This window comes from Mesoplodon bidens (genome assembly GCF_964165515.1).
Source record: "Mesoplodon bidens genome assembly, chromosome: 5".
NCBI lineage: Eukaryota > Metazoa > Chordata > Mammalia > Artiodactyla > Ziphiidae > Mesoplodon > Mesoplodon bidens.
Genome location: NC_138161.1, coordinates 22,367,059 through 22,386,820, shown reverse-complemented (window position 1 = coordinate 22,386,820; position 19,762 = coordinate 22,367,059).

Below are 19,762 nucleotides of genomic sequence, written 5' to 3'. Positions count from 1 at the left end.
AACACCTGCAGATCAATCAACATGCTACACTACATTTAAATAATGAAGGATAAAAACGATTTGCCTCAATGGATGCATAAAAAGCATTTGGCAAAATTAAACTTTCATTCATAATAAAAATTCTTAACAAAGTGTGCATAGAGATAACATACCTCAACATAAAGGCTACATATGACAAGGCCACAACTAACATCATACTCAGTGGTGAAAAGCAGAAAGCTGTTCTTCTAAGATCAGGAATAAGAGAAGGATGCTTACTCTCACCTCTTTTAATGAACACAGTATTGGAAGTCCTAGTCAGAGAAGTTAGGAAAGAAAATAAATAGAAGACATCTAAATTGTAAAGGAAGAAGTAAAACTGTAACTCTATATGAATGATATGATTATATATGTGTGTGTGTGTGGGGGGGGTGGGTGGGTGGGTGTGTGGGTGTACACAAACCCTAAAGACTCCATCAACTAACTTTTTACACTAATAAATGAATTCATTAAACTTACAGGGTACAAAATCAATACACAAAAATCTGTTGTATTTATTTACACTAACAGAAATCTATCAAAAACATAAATTAAGAAAACATTCCCATTTACAACTGTTTCAAAAACAAACAAACAAACAATAAAACAACCTGGGAACAAACTTAACCAAGGACATGGAAGACCTGTACATTGAAAACTGTAAGATACTGATGAAAGAAAATGAAGACATTAAAAAAAAGATATTTCATGCTCATAGATTGGAAGAATTAATACTGTTAAAACATTCATACTATCCAATGCAACTTACAGATTTCATGTATTCTGTATAAAAAGTTCAGTGGCATTTTTCACAGAAATGCAAAAAAAAAAAAAAAACTCTTAAAATTTGTATGAACACATGAAAGGTCCTGAATAGCCAAAGCAACCTTGAGCAACAAAAGCAAAACTGGAGGCATCACACTACCTGATTTCAAACTATATTACAAAGCTACAGTAATCAAAAGAGTATGATATTGGCATAAAAATAGACACATAGGTCAATGGAACAGAATAGGGATCACAGAAATAAACCCACATAAATATTGTCAAATAATTTACAACCAGGGAGGCAACAATATAAAATGGGGAAAGGACAGTTTCTTCAATAAATGGGGTTGGGAAAATTGGACAACCACATGCAAAACAAAATAGGTTACTATTTTACACCATTCACAAAAAACTCAACATGGATTAAAGACTTGAATGTAAGACATGAAGCCATAAAACTTCCAGAAGAAAACATGGCCAATTAGTTCCTTGACATCTGTCCTGGTGATGATTTTTTTCTATCTGACTCCAAAATCAAAGGCAAAAAAGCAAAACCAAACAAATGGAAGTACTTCAAAGTATACATCTGTATAGCAAAGGAAACTGTCAACAAAATGGAAAGGCAATCTCCTGAGTGGGAGAAAATATTGATAAACCAGGTATCTGATAAGGGGTTAATGTCCAAAATGTATAAAGAAATCATACAACTCAACAGCAAAAAAAAAAAAAAAAAAAAAAAAATTCTGCCCATTCAAAAATGGGCAGAGGATCTGAATAGACATTTTTTTCAAGGAAGGCATACTAATGGCCAGCAAGCACATGAAAAATTTCTCAACCTCACTAATTATCAGGGAAATGCAGATCAAAATCACAATGAGATAACACCTCACAAGTGTTGAATGGGTATGACCAAAAGGACAAGAAGTATCAAGTCTTAGTAAAGATATGCAGAAAAGGGGACCCTCATGCACAGTTTGTATTGGTGGGAAAACAAATTGGTGAGGTCACTATGGAAAACAGTATGAAGGTTCCTCAAAAAATTAAAAATAAAACTATTATATGATTCAGCACTTCTACTCCTAGGTACTTATCTGAAGAAAAGAAAAACGCTAATTCAAAAAGATGTACGCATCCCTGTGTTTATTGCAGTACTATTTACAACTGCCAAGATATTAAACAGCCTAAGTGTTCACTGATGAATGAGTCAATAAAGAAGATGTGGTATACATATGCAATGGAATAGTATTAGCCATACAAAATAAAGAAATCTTGCCATTTGCTACAACATGGGAAGGACCCTGAGGAAAGTGAAGTGAAGTAAGTCAGAGAGAATAAAGACAAAATACTGTATGATTACACCTATATGTGGAATCTACAAAACAAAATAAAAAAAACAAAAATCAGAGATATAGAAAACAGGATAGTGGTTGCTGGGTGTAGGATGAGGTTGGGTGAAACAGGTGAAGGGAGTCAAGAGGTTCAAACTTCCAATTATAAAATAAGTAAGGCATGGGGATGCAATGTACAGCAAGGTGACTGTAGTCAGTAATATTGTAGAGCATACAAAGTTTCCAAGAGAGTAAATACTTAAATTTCTCATCACAAGAAAAATAATATAATTTTGTATGGGAAAGGATACCTAGACCTACTGAGGTGATCATTTCACAGTGTATACAAATACTGAATTATTCTATTTTATATCTGTTACTAAAATAATGTTATATATCAATTATACCTCAATTTAAAAAAAACAGCTTAGTATCCAATATATAACTAGAAAATACCTATGATTTGGTAAGTTAAGAAAATAACTTATTAAATAAACCTTTATGGAAAAGTCCTAGTTGAAACTACAGAATATTTAAGTGAATTATAAGCAAAGAAATATGTATGAACACTTGTGCATTGTTATAAAAAGAGATTATATAATATTAGAAGCAAATATTAGTAAGAAAAAATAGTTTTAATTTCATGAAATTTCATTCATATTAAGAAGTTGGGGAAACATTAGATGAAAGAAAATAAAAGGATAAAAACAGAAACTAATGAAATAAACTATACTAGAGAAGTTAATTTCAAATGTTTACTTTTAAAGGCTTTTAAAAGACTAAAATGATACAAGCCATGAAAAAATAATAAAGATAAAGATACCAAGTACCATCACTTTGATTCAGTATTGAACTAAAGTTTCTAGGCAGTAATGCAAGAAGAAGAAATTATGTTATAAAAATCAGAAAGGAAGAAATAAATCTTCCATTTTCCATGAAGATGTGCGACACACAACAGACTGAAGATAAATTTAGGGATTTAAAACTGGGTTTAGAAATCTTACAGAATACAAGAAGAAAGAAAATTATATTGAGTTTCTATAAAATTACACACACTTGGGTATGTAAATGCATATATATTCTAATTTTAGGAATATATATAAAACACCCAGAAAGTATTCAACAAAATGTTCAAGACACATGCAAAGAAAATTATAAAAGACTAATGAGGAAATTAAGAAAAAGATAACTAGTTAACAGCAAAGATATATCATGTATATGGTTTGGAAGACTCAATATTAGAATGAAGCTCACTGTCACAAAATTATTCTGATTTGACTCAATCTAAACAAAAAATCTAACAAGTAGACTCTAAAGCACATATGGGGAAAAGGGAACAAGAACAGTCAAAATATACTTTAAAAATGGAAATTAGAAAATAGTTTTTTCCAGACATCAGAAATTATTATAAATCTGAAGTAATTAAGACAGTGTAGATTGGGATATAAGATAATTTTTTTTAAATGTTGAATACAACAGTAGACAGAATATTTTTCAATAAATAGTACTGGGACCATTGAATATCCATATACATATGAAAATAAAATCTGATTCCTTTCTTCTCTCTGCACAAAATTCTAAATAAATTATATGTCTAAGTTCAGATCTTAATTGCATATCATAATGTGAAAATACCTTCTTAGCTTGTACATAATATTTTTAAACAATACACAAAAATTCACAACAAATGAAATGATTAAAAACTAAATTATATCCTTATTAAAAACATAATCAAAAGAAAAAAGAAAGTAAAAATGAATATAATCCTTTGAAAATATATGGAGCTTAACTAAAATATTGTTAATAAAATATACAGGTATCTAACTGTATGAGGAAAATATTAAATTAAATCAGCAAGAGATCTTATCATCCCCTTTTAAAAAGAGCATATTCCAAGTTCTAATATGAAAAAGTTCTTAACATTATTATTTATAAGGAAAATTAAAATTAAAAAACAAAATCCTGCAAACCTACTCTGATTACTGAAATTCCAAAGATTTAAAATATAAAAAATTCATAAGGATATGGATCAATAGATCTTTTGGTGAAAGAGTAAACTGGCACAACTGCTTTGTAAAAATCTCTACTGAAATTCAGAAGTATCTATTGAAGTTGAACACGTGTATTCAGACATGTATCAACATTTGCACTGAGAAATATGGACAAGAAATTTCTGCAAACCTTAACCATAGTAGCTAAATCCTGGAAACAACATGAATGTCAATCAATACTATAATGTAAAAGTAAATTAAGATATATTCATGAAATGGACTTCTATTTAGTAATAAAAAATAATGAACTCCTTCAAGTTATTTAAAAGATAAATCATACAGATGTAATGCAATCAATGAAGCCAGACACAAAGAAACAAACTTCATTCTTTCCTTGATGCAACAAGCATCAAGCATCCTTTCGTTTATCAACAAGCAAACCTAAACTGTTATTTTAGGTGTAAATACATAAGTGAGAAAACCCTAAAGAAAAGCTAATTAATTACACTGAAGAAGAAGTGAAATTGGCAAGAGGTATGTGGAATGCTTTGGGTTCCTAATAATATTTTATTTCTTTTTCCATGTGGTAATTACATGTGTTTAATTGATAATAAATACAGTAAGTTGTACTTTCTTTCACCATAAAAAAGTGAAAATTCAATTATACTTAAAACAGAGAGAGAGAATGGAAGTGAGAAACTTAAAATAGTGAGTATGAAAAGAAATATTAAAGAAATACTCAGTTCACTAAATAAAGAGAAATGGTTGGTGGTAGGGGTGATGTGACTAAAGTTTTTGTTTTTTGTTTGTTTCTCAAAATTATGGGAGACATTACAACATGGATATATAATAGTCAACGTATTAGTAGATAGACTTTCTTATAAATTTATAACAGAATGATTAGTTATAATCAGGACAACAGAACCAGAAAGTTTACCAATTTAGATAATAGAATAGAAAGCCATAGAAAAATATTTAGTATTACTATAGTAAAAAATGATTAAGAACAATATTGAATGTCAAATATATTTTTATCATACCAGATTTTCAAAAAGAAAAAAATATATACAGTGTGCATACTGGAGGAAAAGTGCATATTTTGAGGAGAAACAAGCATTATGATACAGTTATTTATAGTAAAATACTGTTAAATATTCCAGAAGAATACCTGATAAAACTCATCAAAAACTTTATTTTTTTTTACATAGAAATTCTACTTCTAGGTATTTAAAAACAACAATTTATTTCTCTACAATAATTGTATACAATATTTTATTTCAACATTGTTAACAATTGCTGAAATATAAACATCTATGGGAAATTGACCAAAATTATTATATTTATGTATACATGAAAAGTCACCTGACATAGCTATTCTTAATTATAAAAGACGTTTGCAAGAAAGCATTCTCAGTGTTATCCTATTTTGGGGAGTGAGAGTACCTCATATACTTTTTAGTTATCGACCTATCTTCCCACATATTTTCATAAAGAATTAAAAATAATAATGATAATGGAATACATTCATGTACTGCTTAATTCGGGTCAAACACAGTTTGAAAATCTTAACATTTATGCTTGTATTTAACCTTTACAAGTGCCCTATGATAAAGATATTATTCCAATATCATCTGTGTCTTTTCAGATTCAAAATGTATGACACAAAAGGTTAATTAACTTGCCCCAAACAATCCCTAAGTGTTAGAGTTTGAATTTTAATTCAGGCATTTGCTTCAGCATTTATAGTCTTACTACACTGAACTGTCATCACCACAAAGCATTCTATGAAAGCAATCAGGAAACAAACCATTATCTCGATAGTTTATTTTTTCTCATCTTGTCAGCTGTTAAATTTCACAGGTACCTCTTCTCTGGAGAGCTGTCCTCTGCTAAATGGAGCTGCCTCACCAGGGAAGTTCCACTCCCAACAGCAGCCTTCAGTCAATGCCTCCCTGACCTGTGGTTACAAAGGCTAGATCAGACCTTTAGAGACTTAGCCTTGTGATGCAACTGATGCTCCAAGGGAGTCCCTCTGTGGGTTAAGGCCAAGGCTAGGCTTCACCTGAAACCAAATCCTTGTTCAGCTCTCTCCTAGATTCCTGTTCTGCTTCACTTCTTCCCTTGTACGCATTCCATGAAAAATCCTCTGCCAACAAATCATACGCACTAGGATCCTTGTCTCAGGCTATGCTTTAATAGAACCTGGCCTAAAATGTTTAACCTTCTCACACCACATTTTCAAAATGCAAATACATGGAAAACTGAGACACTAATGAAAATAAATGAAATTGACTGCAGATAATGAACTACAGAACTGAGGACCTCTTAGAGAGGCAGCAGTTACAGGGGAATGCAGCCAGGTGTAAATTCAGCATCCAGACTCAATTTTCCCAGATATCTATTGTTTCTTTCTTTCTTTTTTTTTTTTTTGCCGTATGCGGGCTTCTTACTGTTGTGGCCACTTCCGTTGCGGAGCACAGGCTCCGGATGCACAGGCTCAGCGGCCATGGCTCACGGGCTCAGCCGCCCCGTGGCATGTGGGATCTCCCTGGACTGGGGCACGAACCTGTGTCTCCTGCATCAGCAGGCGGACTCTCAACCACTGTGCCACCAGGGAAGCCTCAGATGTCTATTTTTAAAAAGATTCAGAAAATATTTAATTTGGGTGAAGCATGTGATGGCTAAATTTGACAAATTCTTCAATTAAAAAGTTATATTATGTGAGATAAAACATATACAAGGTAATATGGCATGCAGGCTCCACTGTTAAATTTCTGTATTTCCTTTTTATAATCAGAAAATAAATTATAAAGTCCAGATGATATTTTAAATTTATAGTCTTATCTGATTAGGTTGGATTTTACCTAGCAAAAAATGTTTATTGAATCCCCTAAGAATTTTATAACTACACACTTATAGGATCATCAGAACATGATTAATACTTATTAATTATTAAAATCATTATCATTTAGACAAGAGAACTGAAAATAGATACATTGACTAACTTTACTCTCTGTATGACAATGGGCAACTTGGTAAATCAGAGTGTCAAATATTATATTTTAAACACCATGCTATCTTGCCTCTGACCAACAAAGCTGTTGCTGTTTTGTTCCACTCTGAAATGAAATAAAGTGTATGAAAGAAAGTATCAATTAGAAAATGTTCTTAAAGGATGGTGAACTGCTCTAGGACAGATTATACATTCATAGAATTAATCAGTTCTTCATAGGACCACCTAATCAACTTTACTGACTGTTAGACTGAATTGACCAATTTAAATAGTCGATTTGTCTTCCTGAAAATACGTCTTTGAAGAACAGTCACAAAGCCCAGATTTAAGGGGAGAGGATGAAATAATATTAGTGCCAGATTTGAAAATTGTCCTACATACAGTGAAGTACACATACACACGATTTCCAACCCGAGTTTTCTGTTTTGTTTTCTTATGCTTAAATTTTTTTCATCACAACTCATTTTAAAATTTATTATTAACATGAGTTTCATATTTTTGAATGCCTGCAATATGTCTTATAAAAATAACTGGTTGATAATGAAAAGATTTATCAGAGACCATTAAGCTTGGACAAATAAGCTAACTGAGGAAATCTTGAGGAATTAGTGACAGGTAGTGAGTCTACATTAGAAAAGAAAAATAAAATATAAGGTCTGCTGAAAAATGTAAACTGATCCACTAAAATATGTATTTGCAAAGAAGGAGAAACCAGTGAACTATTAAAATAAAGAGAGAGCAGCTATTCACAAGTATGGTCCATAAACCGGTAGCATGGACATTACCTGGGAACTTGTTAGAAATCCAAATTCTTATATCCTATCCCAAACCTATGGAAATTCAATCTGAGGGTGAGGCCCAGAAATCTATTTTAATGATTCTTGTAATTGACTCTAATCTACTCAAGAGTTTAAAAATCACTGATATATAGAATATAATTTTTTGTGCATATTCAGCGTGCCACTCAGCAAATTTTGCAGGTTAGACAGGTTCTTATTTGTTGTTCATTTGTTGTTTTATTTAACTTAAATTATACCTTAACAGAGATCATCAGAATTAAGAATAACTGTCTCTGCTATGCAATCTCAAAAGAACTGATGCATTAATCAAAAGTTAACTATTAATTTCCTAAAATAGACAGATGATTGATATGTAAATCCAGGTTTTGTATGAGAACAGAAAACACTGCAGGTATTTTATTGAAATGTAATTTACAGAAGAAATGTGTTGCCCTCAAAACCATTACAAATGGATGGGGAACAAATATCATGAGGACCAACAGGAGGGAATCTGGTGGTATAGAAGTCATGGGCAGCTACCTCCAGTGGTCTAGCTGCCTGCATCACATAAGGCGATTCACTGTACATGTCCTGGAAGCCACTGCCAACAACATTTCTTCTAACTGCCCAAACAGTTAGCCATTTCTGCAAGTGTAGCATAATAACTTATGCTTTTCTTCTAATTTCTAAACCTCACATATGTGCTTTTAATTTGGAATCCTGCAGTCAAGGGACTCTGGGAAATGTAGCTGCTAGGTTTCTAGCCCTTATTACACAGCAAGATATTAGATGGGTAATGGTAGTTTTATTTTATTTTATTTTATTTTATTTTATTTTATTTTATTTTATTTTATTTTATTTTATTTTATTTTATTTTATTTTATTTTTTTATTGTATTTTTTTGTTGCGGAACGCAGGCCTCTCACTGTTGTGGCCTTTCCCATTGCAGAGCACAGCTCCGGATGCTCAGGCTTAGTGGCCATGGCTCACAGGCCCAGCTGCTCCACGGCATGTGGGTTCTTCCCGGACCAGGGCACAAACCCGTGTCCCCTGCATTGGCAGGTGGACTCTCAACCACTGCGCCACCAGGGAAGCCCTATGGTAGATTTTAATACAAAAATAAAACAGCCCACACAATCTGTCCCTTTGGATGCTCAACTTTCAAATACACCCTTCTATACAAATTAAAGTACAGAAACAATAATAACCAAAAACATGTTTCCACACTGTATGGTTGTAAATATTGTACAAATGAACAGACAGCCACCCTTTTCCCCCATAGGGAAAGCACAAAATCCATCAATCACTGGAGCCATTTCTGGGTGCCCAACAGAATCTTTTGTCTTCCAAATATATACCCCTTACCCGAGAGCAGTCTCATTTCTTCTTAATCATGATAATAAAGATCAATTACCACAGTCACTGGTGATGCTTCAGTAGCATATGCCTCAGAACCCAAAATGGCCAGATGGCATGAAGAAATCAAAATGGAAAGGCGATAGTATCAAACTCTTGTTCAGTGGAACCATTACTGTGTTCCATGGTAGAAACACTACTACCTTGGAAAAACAATACCTCTAAATCACAAGAGGGCAAAATTGGGGAAATAAGAATTTAGGACAACAGAGAATGTAATTAGTAGCAGTAGTGAGAGTATTCTGCCTTGCATCTCTTGGTTCTTATAAGTGAGTTCTGGTTTGCAATAAAGTGCTCTATTTTAGATGCAGATTTCAAGTGCATGGTATGTTTTTATAGATAGTACCTAAACATGTAAGCTCTTATTACATAGATGGCAGTGTAAATGATATTTCAATATTCTGTTACAAATCTTTCCAAATGTCATGTATGTAGTAAGACTGCAAACTTCCTTGAGGTGTTTCTCGTTGCCTCTTTTGTTATACAATTATTGACTTGTCAAAAGCAATGTTGTGTGAGGTGGCAGGGAAGAAGATAATGACTAAATCAACATATGAAAATGTGGACAGAAGCCTCAGAAAAAAGGAAGGTAAATCAATATTAAGATTAATTCACTTATCTAATAAAGAAAAAATACTTGCACTGTTAATTTTGGAGGGAAAAAAAAAAAGACCTCAGTGTAATCAATTTGCTACCAGGTAGCTAGCTTGTTCTCTTATGGAATAGTAGCATATTGGTAGCTCACACTGTTCTCTACCATTGACAGAAGTGGTACTCAGAAATATGTCATGGCTAGTTATGACAATGAACAAGTATAGTATGGCTGAGAAAGCAAGCTGACAATCATATAAACAACTAGCTACGTGGTACCCTTCATTATCAAGATATTCCACTATGATGGTGAAATTTGGTGTACATTCAAATAGGACACAAAATATGCTTGAAATACCAATTTTGCTATCAATATAAACCTGTCACAAATCTACAAGTAAACAAGTCCATGATCATACACCAAACCATTACTTACTGTGCATAAATCAATGTATATTTTATCCCTGGTCATATTATATACCAAGGAAGGTAAACAGCAAGATCCACTTTCGACCTTCTAATCAATGGGAGGATTTTTTCTCCAATTTTCTTACATAATCACATGTATAGGGTTATAATGCAGAACAGGCATTGTCAACTCTTACCAGAATCTTTTAAAAAACAAGATTGAGGTTTGCTTGTTTGTTTGTTTTCTCAGACAAAATATCTTTGGAAACCACTATGAGACCAGAAGAGAGGGTTAATGGAGAGATCTAAATACATCATAAATACCTGCCCAGCAGATGAAGTCAGTGTCAAGAACTGTATAGGGTCTGAGATTTTAAACTAGTTGCAAGCTAACAAGTTAGGCTGCCATGGTTTCAAGGATGTTGATAGTTCACAGGAAACTCCTGAGTCAAAAATGAAGAGAAGTTTATTCCTCATGAAAATACCAGTGGGCAGAATATCAGCATTTTTTTAACCTACTTCCCAAGTCCAAATTCCTACAGGGAGATGGTAAAGCGAGTCAGATGATTATCAGCACCCACATGGAGTAGTATTATAGGAGAGGAACACTGAGCTTAGGGAATCTGCATCTTTTACAATGGACTCTAAACATGCCATCCCTTTGCTCTTGAGGAATACATGTATTATACTAGATAATAAATATACTTGCCTTTTGCTGTAGAGATAGTAACTGAAGTATGTATGTTTAATAAATAATTTGTATCAAAAATATAAAAAAAAACTTTATGACTCAGTAATAAGTAGACAAGCAACTTCAAATACGGGCATATGTTTTGAACAGACATATCACTAAATATGGAGAAATATAAGCACATAAAAGTATGCTCATTGCCTTTCAGCTTCAGGAAAATGCCAGTTAAATTTCAGGAAGATTCCACTACACCCTACAGGATATATAATGTTCAAAAGACTGAAAATACCTATTTTTTGTAAGGATAAGAAACAATGTTTTTTCTCATACATGGCTGGTGGAATTGTAAAAATTTACAACCATTTTGGAAAGACATATGAGAGTTTCTTATGAATATAAATATTTTTGTAAATCACCAATGTCACTCTCTGATATTTATGTTATTCCTTTCTTACTTATTGCCTTTACCCTGTTACCACAATATAAGCAGTGTAACAAATAATCAAATAAACCTCTAAATCAACGGTTCCCAATATTGGCTAATTAATATCTGGTAATTTAACTATATATTTATAGTTATAATTAAACTGTATTAGTAACTGTATACTGTATATTACATATAATTTATGTATTGTTATATATAATTTAATATGTATATATAATATGTATTATTAAGTATGTAACTAACTATCTGGAGTTTAAAAATATACCATTTATCACCACACACACACACAAACCACCCACCCGACGTGTAAGTCTTACTCCAAACAAACTGAATCATAATTTCTGGGAGTGGGCCTGGACATCATTTTAGTAGATAAAACAAAACATAGGATGTCAGAACTATGTCAGCCATGTCACAAGAGTCAGGATTCCCATTTGCTTTACATGTGTGAAAGAACAATTAAATAGCAATACAAAAATCTGTGAGACATATTTTGCATCTTTTTTTTTCACAATAGATTTATTTTATTATTTCCCTATGTCCGGCCCTGCCAGTTTATACCTAGAATCTGCATAGCCAGCTTTCTTTCCCCTATACATATAAGACAAACATTTGAACATGCTTTGATTGTCATTTTCAGTTTCTTACAAACTCAGATACACTCCTACACTTATCTAGTTGCTTCTGAACATAAGGTAGAATGCTCTCTGCTGTCTTACTTAGAATCGTTTGGATCTTGGAATTAAAATTTACAACGTTTCCACTCCATACGGCAGTGTCAAACAATGACACCTAATTTTCTATAGCTGTGTTCTTTGTCACTAATTATCTTGTAAAACCGAAATATTTAAAGAAACATTTCTGATATGATTGCACACTATTACTCTGTTAAAGTACATATTGCAGGTACGTATGCATTGTGTTAATGCAGATCTTTGGGATTTTTCAGACTTGAAATATACTATTTCTTTTTACTTCATACAAAATTTTTGTTAACCTGAAGCCGTTTTACCTCTCCTATCTAATGTGATTGAGACTAATTCGTAGGAATCAATATTCGTTAATGGATGCCGTAAGCTCTGAGGCAGAAGAAATTATTTTATCATGTCCTCCTCCTTGGATATTCAGTTTAAAGGAATGTAGTGGCCTTAAACCTAGGCAAGAGACAGCCCTGCATCTTGCCCCAAGTATATGGGAAGCCCTGTCTAAGCTGAATTACCCCTGGAATGAATTTTGTCTACCTTTGAAGAGTTTTATTCTTGGAGAGCAGAATACTCGAGCAGAAATCTTGACTCTAATATACTGGCTGACAAGTGTTGGGTGAGGCATTTAATTCTCTGAGCTTCAATTTTCCTCAAGTGTAATGGGGGGGATGATTTCCACCCCAAAGGATTGTTGATTGACTAAGAAAACTCACATAAAATCTGGTGCTGGCAAACAGAGAAGTCGAAATCCAGAAGTCATTACTATTCAGAGACTTACTAGGAGGGTCTGTGCAGAGGTTCTCCCAGGTGGAATTTACACCAACAGAGGAGAGGGGTAGGTTTGAGATTATTGTCCAAGGGGTGACTCTGGCTGCAGCGTGGTGTCCATCACATGGGCTGTACTGTAGCCCAAGCCTTGGGACTTCTGCCTTAGGCTCAAGAGGAGCAGTGCAGTAAGAGCAAGTCAAAAGTGGAACCAGGGGCACTAAGATGCTGCAAGCAGAAGTCAGGATTGTGTTGCAGTGCGTATATCACATGTGGCACAAGGAGCTGTAGGGCACTGTTCACACTTGGTCTGAGTGATGGCACGAATCATGGGCTTGATGATGAGCTGGGGCAGCCTTTGTGGGACACCTCACCTGAGGAGCTTTGAGGCCCAGTCACAGCAGACATCCCACTGCTCTTGAGCAGAGGAAATAGGTATGACTCATTCATAGCTATTCTCACACATCCTCAGAACCACTGTGGAGGTATTTGAGGCAATGCTCAAGTATCCAACAAGAAATGGGGGAGGGTGGAGTCAAACAATTTTTCTCTTTCCAGGCTGCACTGGCTATGGGATCTGCGTTATTTCTGCATTCTTAGTGATACCCAACGGAGCTCTTCATTCCAGATATCAAGTTCTAGTTCCTCTCTAGTTGGATTGCCATCTATTTTTTTCCTCCTCTATATTTGTCTGTGTATCATTTATGCCATTCTTGGAATACAAATAAGCACATGTCATTTCTTTGGATTTATTATTAGTTGGATTTTGCCCAAACTTTGTAGTATATAGAATGTGGAATATGGTTTTCACGCTTGAAATCGTTTTTGCTCCTATTCCTCAGACTTGTTCCTTGAACCTCTCTATCCAGATAATCTTGGTTCTCCCTTAATACTTCCTTTTTCCTCCAGCTTTCACTTTTGTTTTTTTGTTTCTTTTAATATTTTTAACATCTTTATTGGAGTATAATTGCTTTATAAAAAGTGAATCAGCTATACATATACATATATCCCCATATCTTCTCCCTCTTGTGTCTCCCTCCCACCCTGTCTATCCCACCCATCTAGGTGGTCACAAAGCACCAAGCTGCTGTCCCGGTGTCATGTGGCTACTTAACACTAGCTATCTATTTTACGTTTGGTAGTGTATATATGTCCATGCCATTCTCTCACTTTGTCCCAACTTACTGTTCCCCCTCCCCTTGTACTCAAATCCATTCTCTACATCTGTGTCTTTACTCCTGTCCTGCCCCTAGATTCTTCAGAACCACTTTTTGTTTCTTTTAGATTCCATATATGTGTTAGCATACGGTATTTGTTTTTCTCCTTCTGACATACTTAACTCTGTATGACAGACTCTAGGTCCATCCACCTCACTACAAATAACTCAGTTTTGTTTATTTTTATGGCTGAGTAATATTCCATTATATATATATATATATATATATATATATATATATATATATATATATATATATATGCCACATCTTCTTTATCCATTCATTTGTCGATGGACAATTAGGTTGTGTCCACGTCCTGGCTATTGTAAATAGAGCCCCAGTGAACACTGTGGTACATGACTCTTTTTGAATTACGTTTTTTTCTCAGGGTATATGCCCAGTAGTGAGATTTCTGGGTTGTATGGTAGTTCTATTTTTAGCTTTATACAGTTCTCCATGGTGGTTGTATCAATTTCCATTCCCATCAGCAGTGCAGTAGGGTTCCCTTTTCTCTACACCCTCTCCGGCATTTATTGTTTGTAGGTATTGTGATGATGGCCATTCTGACCGGTGTGAGGTGACACATCATTGTAGTTTTGATTTGCATTTCTCTAATGTTTAGTGACATTGAGCATCCTCTCATGTGTTTGCTGGCAATCTATATATCTTCTTTGGAGAAATGTCTATTTAAGTCCTCTGCCCATTTTTGGATTGCATTGGTTGTTTCTTTGATATTGAGCTGCATGAGCTGCTTGTAAATTTTGGTGATTAATCCTTTGTCAGTCGCTTCACTTGCAAATATTTTTTTTTTCCATTCTGAGGGTTGTATTTCCATGTTGTTTATGGTTTCCTTTGCTGTGCAAAAGCTTTTAAGTTTCATTAGGTCCCATTTCTTTATTTTTGTTTTTATTTCCATTCCTCTAGGAGGTGGGTCAAAAAGGATCTTGCTGTGATTTATGTCATAGAGTGTTCTGTCTATGTTTTCCTCTAAGAGTTTGATAGTGTCTGGTCTTACATTTAGGTTTTCAATCAATTTTCAGTTTATTTTTATGTATGGTGCTAGGGAGTGTTATAAGTTCATTCTTTTACATGTGGCTGTCCAGTTTTCTCAGCACCATTCATTGAAGAGGCAGTCTTTTCTCCATTGTATATCCTTGCCTCCTTTATCAAAGATAAAGTGACCATATGTGTGTGGGTTTATCTCTGGGCTTTCTATCCTGCTCCATTGTTCTACATTTCTATTTCTGTGCCAGTACCATATTGTCTTGATTACTGTAGCTTTGTAGTATAGTATGACATCAGGGGGCCTAATTCCTCCAGCTCCATTTTTTCTTTCTCAAGATGGCTTTGGCTATTTGGGGCCTTTTTTGTTTCCATACAAACTGTGAATTTTTTTTTTCTAGTTCTGTGAAAAATGCCATTGGTAGTTTGATAGGGATTGCACTGAATCTGTAGATTCCTTGCGGTAGTAAAATCATTTTCACAAGGTTGATTCTTCTAATCCAAGAACATGGTATATCTCTTCATCTGTTTGTTTCATCCTTAATTTCTTTTATTAGTGTCATATAGATTTCTGCATACAGGTCTTTTGTCTCTTAGGTAGGTTTATTCCCAGGTATTTTATTCTTTTTGTTGCAATTGTAAATGGGAGGATTTCCTTAATTTCTCTTTGAGAATTTTCATCATTAATGTATAGGAATGCAAGAGATTTCTGTGCATTAATTTTATATCCTGCCACTTTACCAGATTCATTGATTAGCTCAAGTAGTTTTCTGATCCGAGCTCTTTAGGATTCTCTATATATAGTATCTTGTCATCTGCAAACAGTGACAGCTTTACTTCTTTTCTGATTGGATTCTTTTTAGTTCTTTTTTTTCTCTGATTGCTGTGGCTAAAACTTCCAAAACTATGTTGAATAGTGATGGTGAGAGTAGAAAACCTTGTCTTGTTCCTGATCTTAGAGGAAATGGTTTCATTTTTTCACCATTGAGAATGATGTTGGCTGTGGGTTTGTCCTATATGGCCTTTATTATGTTGAGGTAAGTTCCCTCTATGTCTACCTTCTGGAAGATTTTTATCAAAAATGGATGTAGAATTTTGTCAAAAACTTTTATTGCAACTATTGAGATGATCATATGGTTTTTCTCCTTCAATTTGTTAATATGGTTTATCACACTGATTGATTTGTCTATATTGAAGAATCCTTGCATTCCTGGGATAAACCCTGCTTGATCATGGTGTATGATCCTTTTAATGTGCTGCTGGATTCTGTTTGCTGGTATCTTGTTGAGGATTTTTGCATCTATGTTCACCATTGATATTGACCTGTAGTTTTCTTTCTTTGTGACGTCTTTGTCTGGTTTTGTTATCAGGGTGATGGTGGCCTTGTAGAATGAGTTTGGGAGTGTTCCTCCATCTGCTATATTTTGGAAGAGTTTGAGAAGGACAGGTGTTAGCTCTTCTCTAAATGTTTGATGAAATTCGCCTTGAAGCCACCTTGTCCTGGGCTTTTGTTTGTTGGAAGATTTTTAATCTCAGTCTCAATTTCAGTGCTTGTGATTGGTCTCTTTATATTTTTTATTCCTTCCTGGTTAAGTCACAGAAGGTTGTGCTTTTCTAAGAATGTGTCCATTTTTTCGAGGTTGTCCATTTTATTGACATATAGTTGCTTGTAGTAATCTCTCATGATCCTTTTTATTTCTGCAGTGCAGTTGTTACTTCTTTTTTCATTTCTAATTCTATTGATTTGAGTCTTCTCCCTTTTTTTTCTTGATGAGTCTGGCTAATGGTTTGACAATTTTGTTTATCTTCTCAAAGAACCAGCTTTTAATTTTATTGATCTTTGCTATTGTTTCCTTCATTTCTTTTTCATTTATTTCTGACCTGATCTTTATGATTTCCTTCCTTCTGCTAACTTAGGTGTTTTTTGTTGTTGTTGTTGTTCTTTCTCTAATTGCTTTAGGTGTAAGGTTAGGTTGTTTATTTGAGATTTTTCTTGTTTCTTGAGGTTAGATTGTATTGCTATAAACTTCCCTCTTAGAACTGCTTTTGCTGCACCCTATAGGTTTTGGGTCATCATGTTTTCATCATTTATTTCTAGGTATTTTTTGATTTTCTCTTTGATTTCTTCAGTGATCACTTGGTTATTAAGTAGTGTATTGTTTAGCCTCCATGTGTTTGTATTTTTTACAAATTTTTTCCTGTAATTGACATCTAGTCTCATAGCATTGCTGTCAGAAAAGATATTTGATATGATTTCAATTTTCTTAAATTTACCAAGGCTTTATTTTTGACCCAAGGTATGATCTATCCTGGAGGATGTTCCATGAGCACTTGAGAAGAAAGGGTATTCTGTTGTTTTTGGATGAAATGTCCTATAAATATCAATTAAGTCTATCTTGTTTAATGTATCATTTAAAGCTTGTGTTTCCTTATTTAATTTCTTTTTAGATGATCTGTCCATTTGTGAAAGTGGGGTGTTAAAGTCCCCTACTATGATTGCGTTACTTTTGATTTTTCCTCTTATGGCTATTAGCATTTACCTTATGCATTGAGGTGCTCCTATGTTGGGTGCATAAGTATTTACAATTGTTATGTCTTCTTCTTGGATTGTTCCCTTGATCATTTTGTAGTGTCCTTCTTTGTCTCTTGTAATAGTTTTTCTTTTAAAGTCTATTTTTTCTGATATGAGAGTTGCTACTCCAGCTGTCTTTTGATTTCCTTTTGCATCGAATATCTTTTTCCATCCCCTCACTTTCAGTCTGTACATATCCCTATTTCTGAAGTGGGTCTCTTGTAGACAGCAAATATATGGGTCTTGTTTCTGTATCCATTCAGCCAGTCTATGTCTTTTGGTTGGAGCATTTTATCCATTTATATTTAAGGTAGTTATTGATATGTATGTTCCTATTACTATTTTCCTAACTGTTTTGGGTTTGTTATTTTAGGTCTTTTCCTTCTCTTGTGTTTCCTGCCTAGACAATTTCCATTGTTTCAAATGGCAAAGAAAGAAAGAACCACAGATTACGAGAGGTAGGAATAGATGAAGGAAAAGTGGAAAGAGGGAGACAAGATACAACTGAAGCAGGAAGAGGTCTATGCTACAGTGCATATCAGTTGTAAGACCCCTTTGATGGTTGTGACATGAATGAGACAATGGACTTTGACTGCACTGGTTTTAAAAGGACTTTAGTGCTGCAGTGAACATTGAGGTGCCTGTGTATTTTTGAATTATGGTTTTCTCTGATTATATGTCCTGCACTCTTTATAACAGTCAGGACATGGAAGCAACCTAAATATCCATCAACAGATGACTGGATAAAGATGATTGTGGTACATATATACAATGGAATATTACTCAGCCATAAAAAAGAACTAATCCCATTTGCAGCAACATGGATGGATGACCTAGAGATTTTCATACTGAGTGAAGTAAGTCAGACAGAGAAAGACAAATGTCATATATCGCTTACACATGGATTAAAAAATGGTACAAATGAACTTACTCATGAAACAGAAATAGAGTCACAGATGTAGAAAACAAACTAATGGTTACCAAGGGGGAAAGGGAGAAGAGTGCTAAATTGGGAGATTGAGATTGACATATACATGCTACTATGTAACATGCTACTATGTAGCATGATAACTAATAAGAACCTACTTATAGCACAGGGAACTCTACTCAATACCTTGTAATGACCTATATGGGAAAATAATCTAAAAGAGAGTGGATATATGTGTATGTGTAACTGACTCACTTTTCTGTACAGCAGAAACTAACACAACATTGTAAATCAACTATACACCAAATAAATTAATTTAAGTAAATAAATTAAAAGACTTCAGGAAATAATAAGTATGCAGAATTGTAAGGGTCATGTGATTCCAATTTGCATATTTTAGATAACATGAAATTATAACATTTTATTATGTAGTCTACTTTTGCCACAATACAAGTTTAATATTTGACCCTTATAATGTATGGATTTCAAAAAATAAAAATATAAGCACTATTTAGTATAGACTATACACATTTTTTCCCGTCTTAATATTGAAATTAGCTCATTGTATCAAAAGAAATCAATCACTAAGACTTTGGAAATAATAAAACACAAATCAGTAAATCAATGTCTGCATATAGAAATGACTTCATTTGAAGATATGTAGCCTCTTTAAAGTGCATGCTGAGCAATTACACCATTAATGTGATAAACGTAGACAGTAATTTGTGATAATTTAAGTTTGGAAGTTCTATTTTTCTCTTAGATGCAGAGGGTTTGTTTCACTTTAATTATTTAGGTCATTGCCTTAATTCCCCATTTCACATTACTTGTAAAAAGATGTTCCCATTTCTAAAACGTGGCCTTTTGAATAAAGTTCTTTCTACTACTGGCTTTAACCTTTAAGCTCCCCATGTTATGGTACTATTTGTAAATAGCCACCTTAATAATGACATTTGGCACAGTCCTGGAAAGAAGAGTAACAGAAAAGCAGTGAACTTGAGGTTTTTTACCCTCAATTTTAAATATATTTGACTGAATCATCATTTCTCTTGGAACTGAAAAACAAAAAAAAAATATTCTTGGATATTTTTCTTTTAATTTCTCTTTTCCTCTCTTTCTCTTTCAA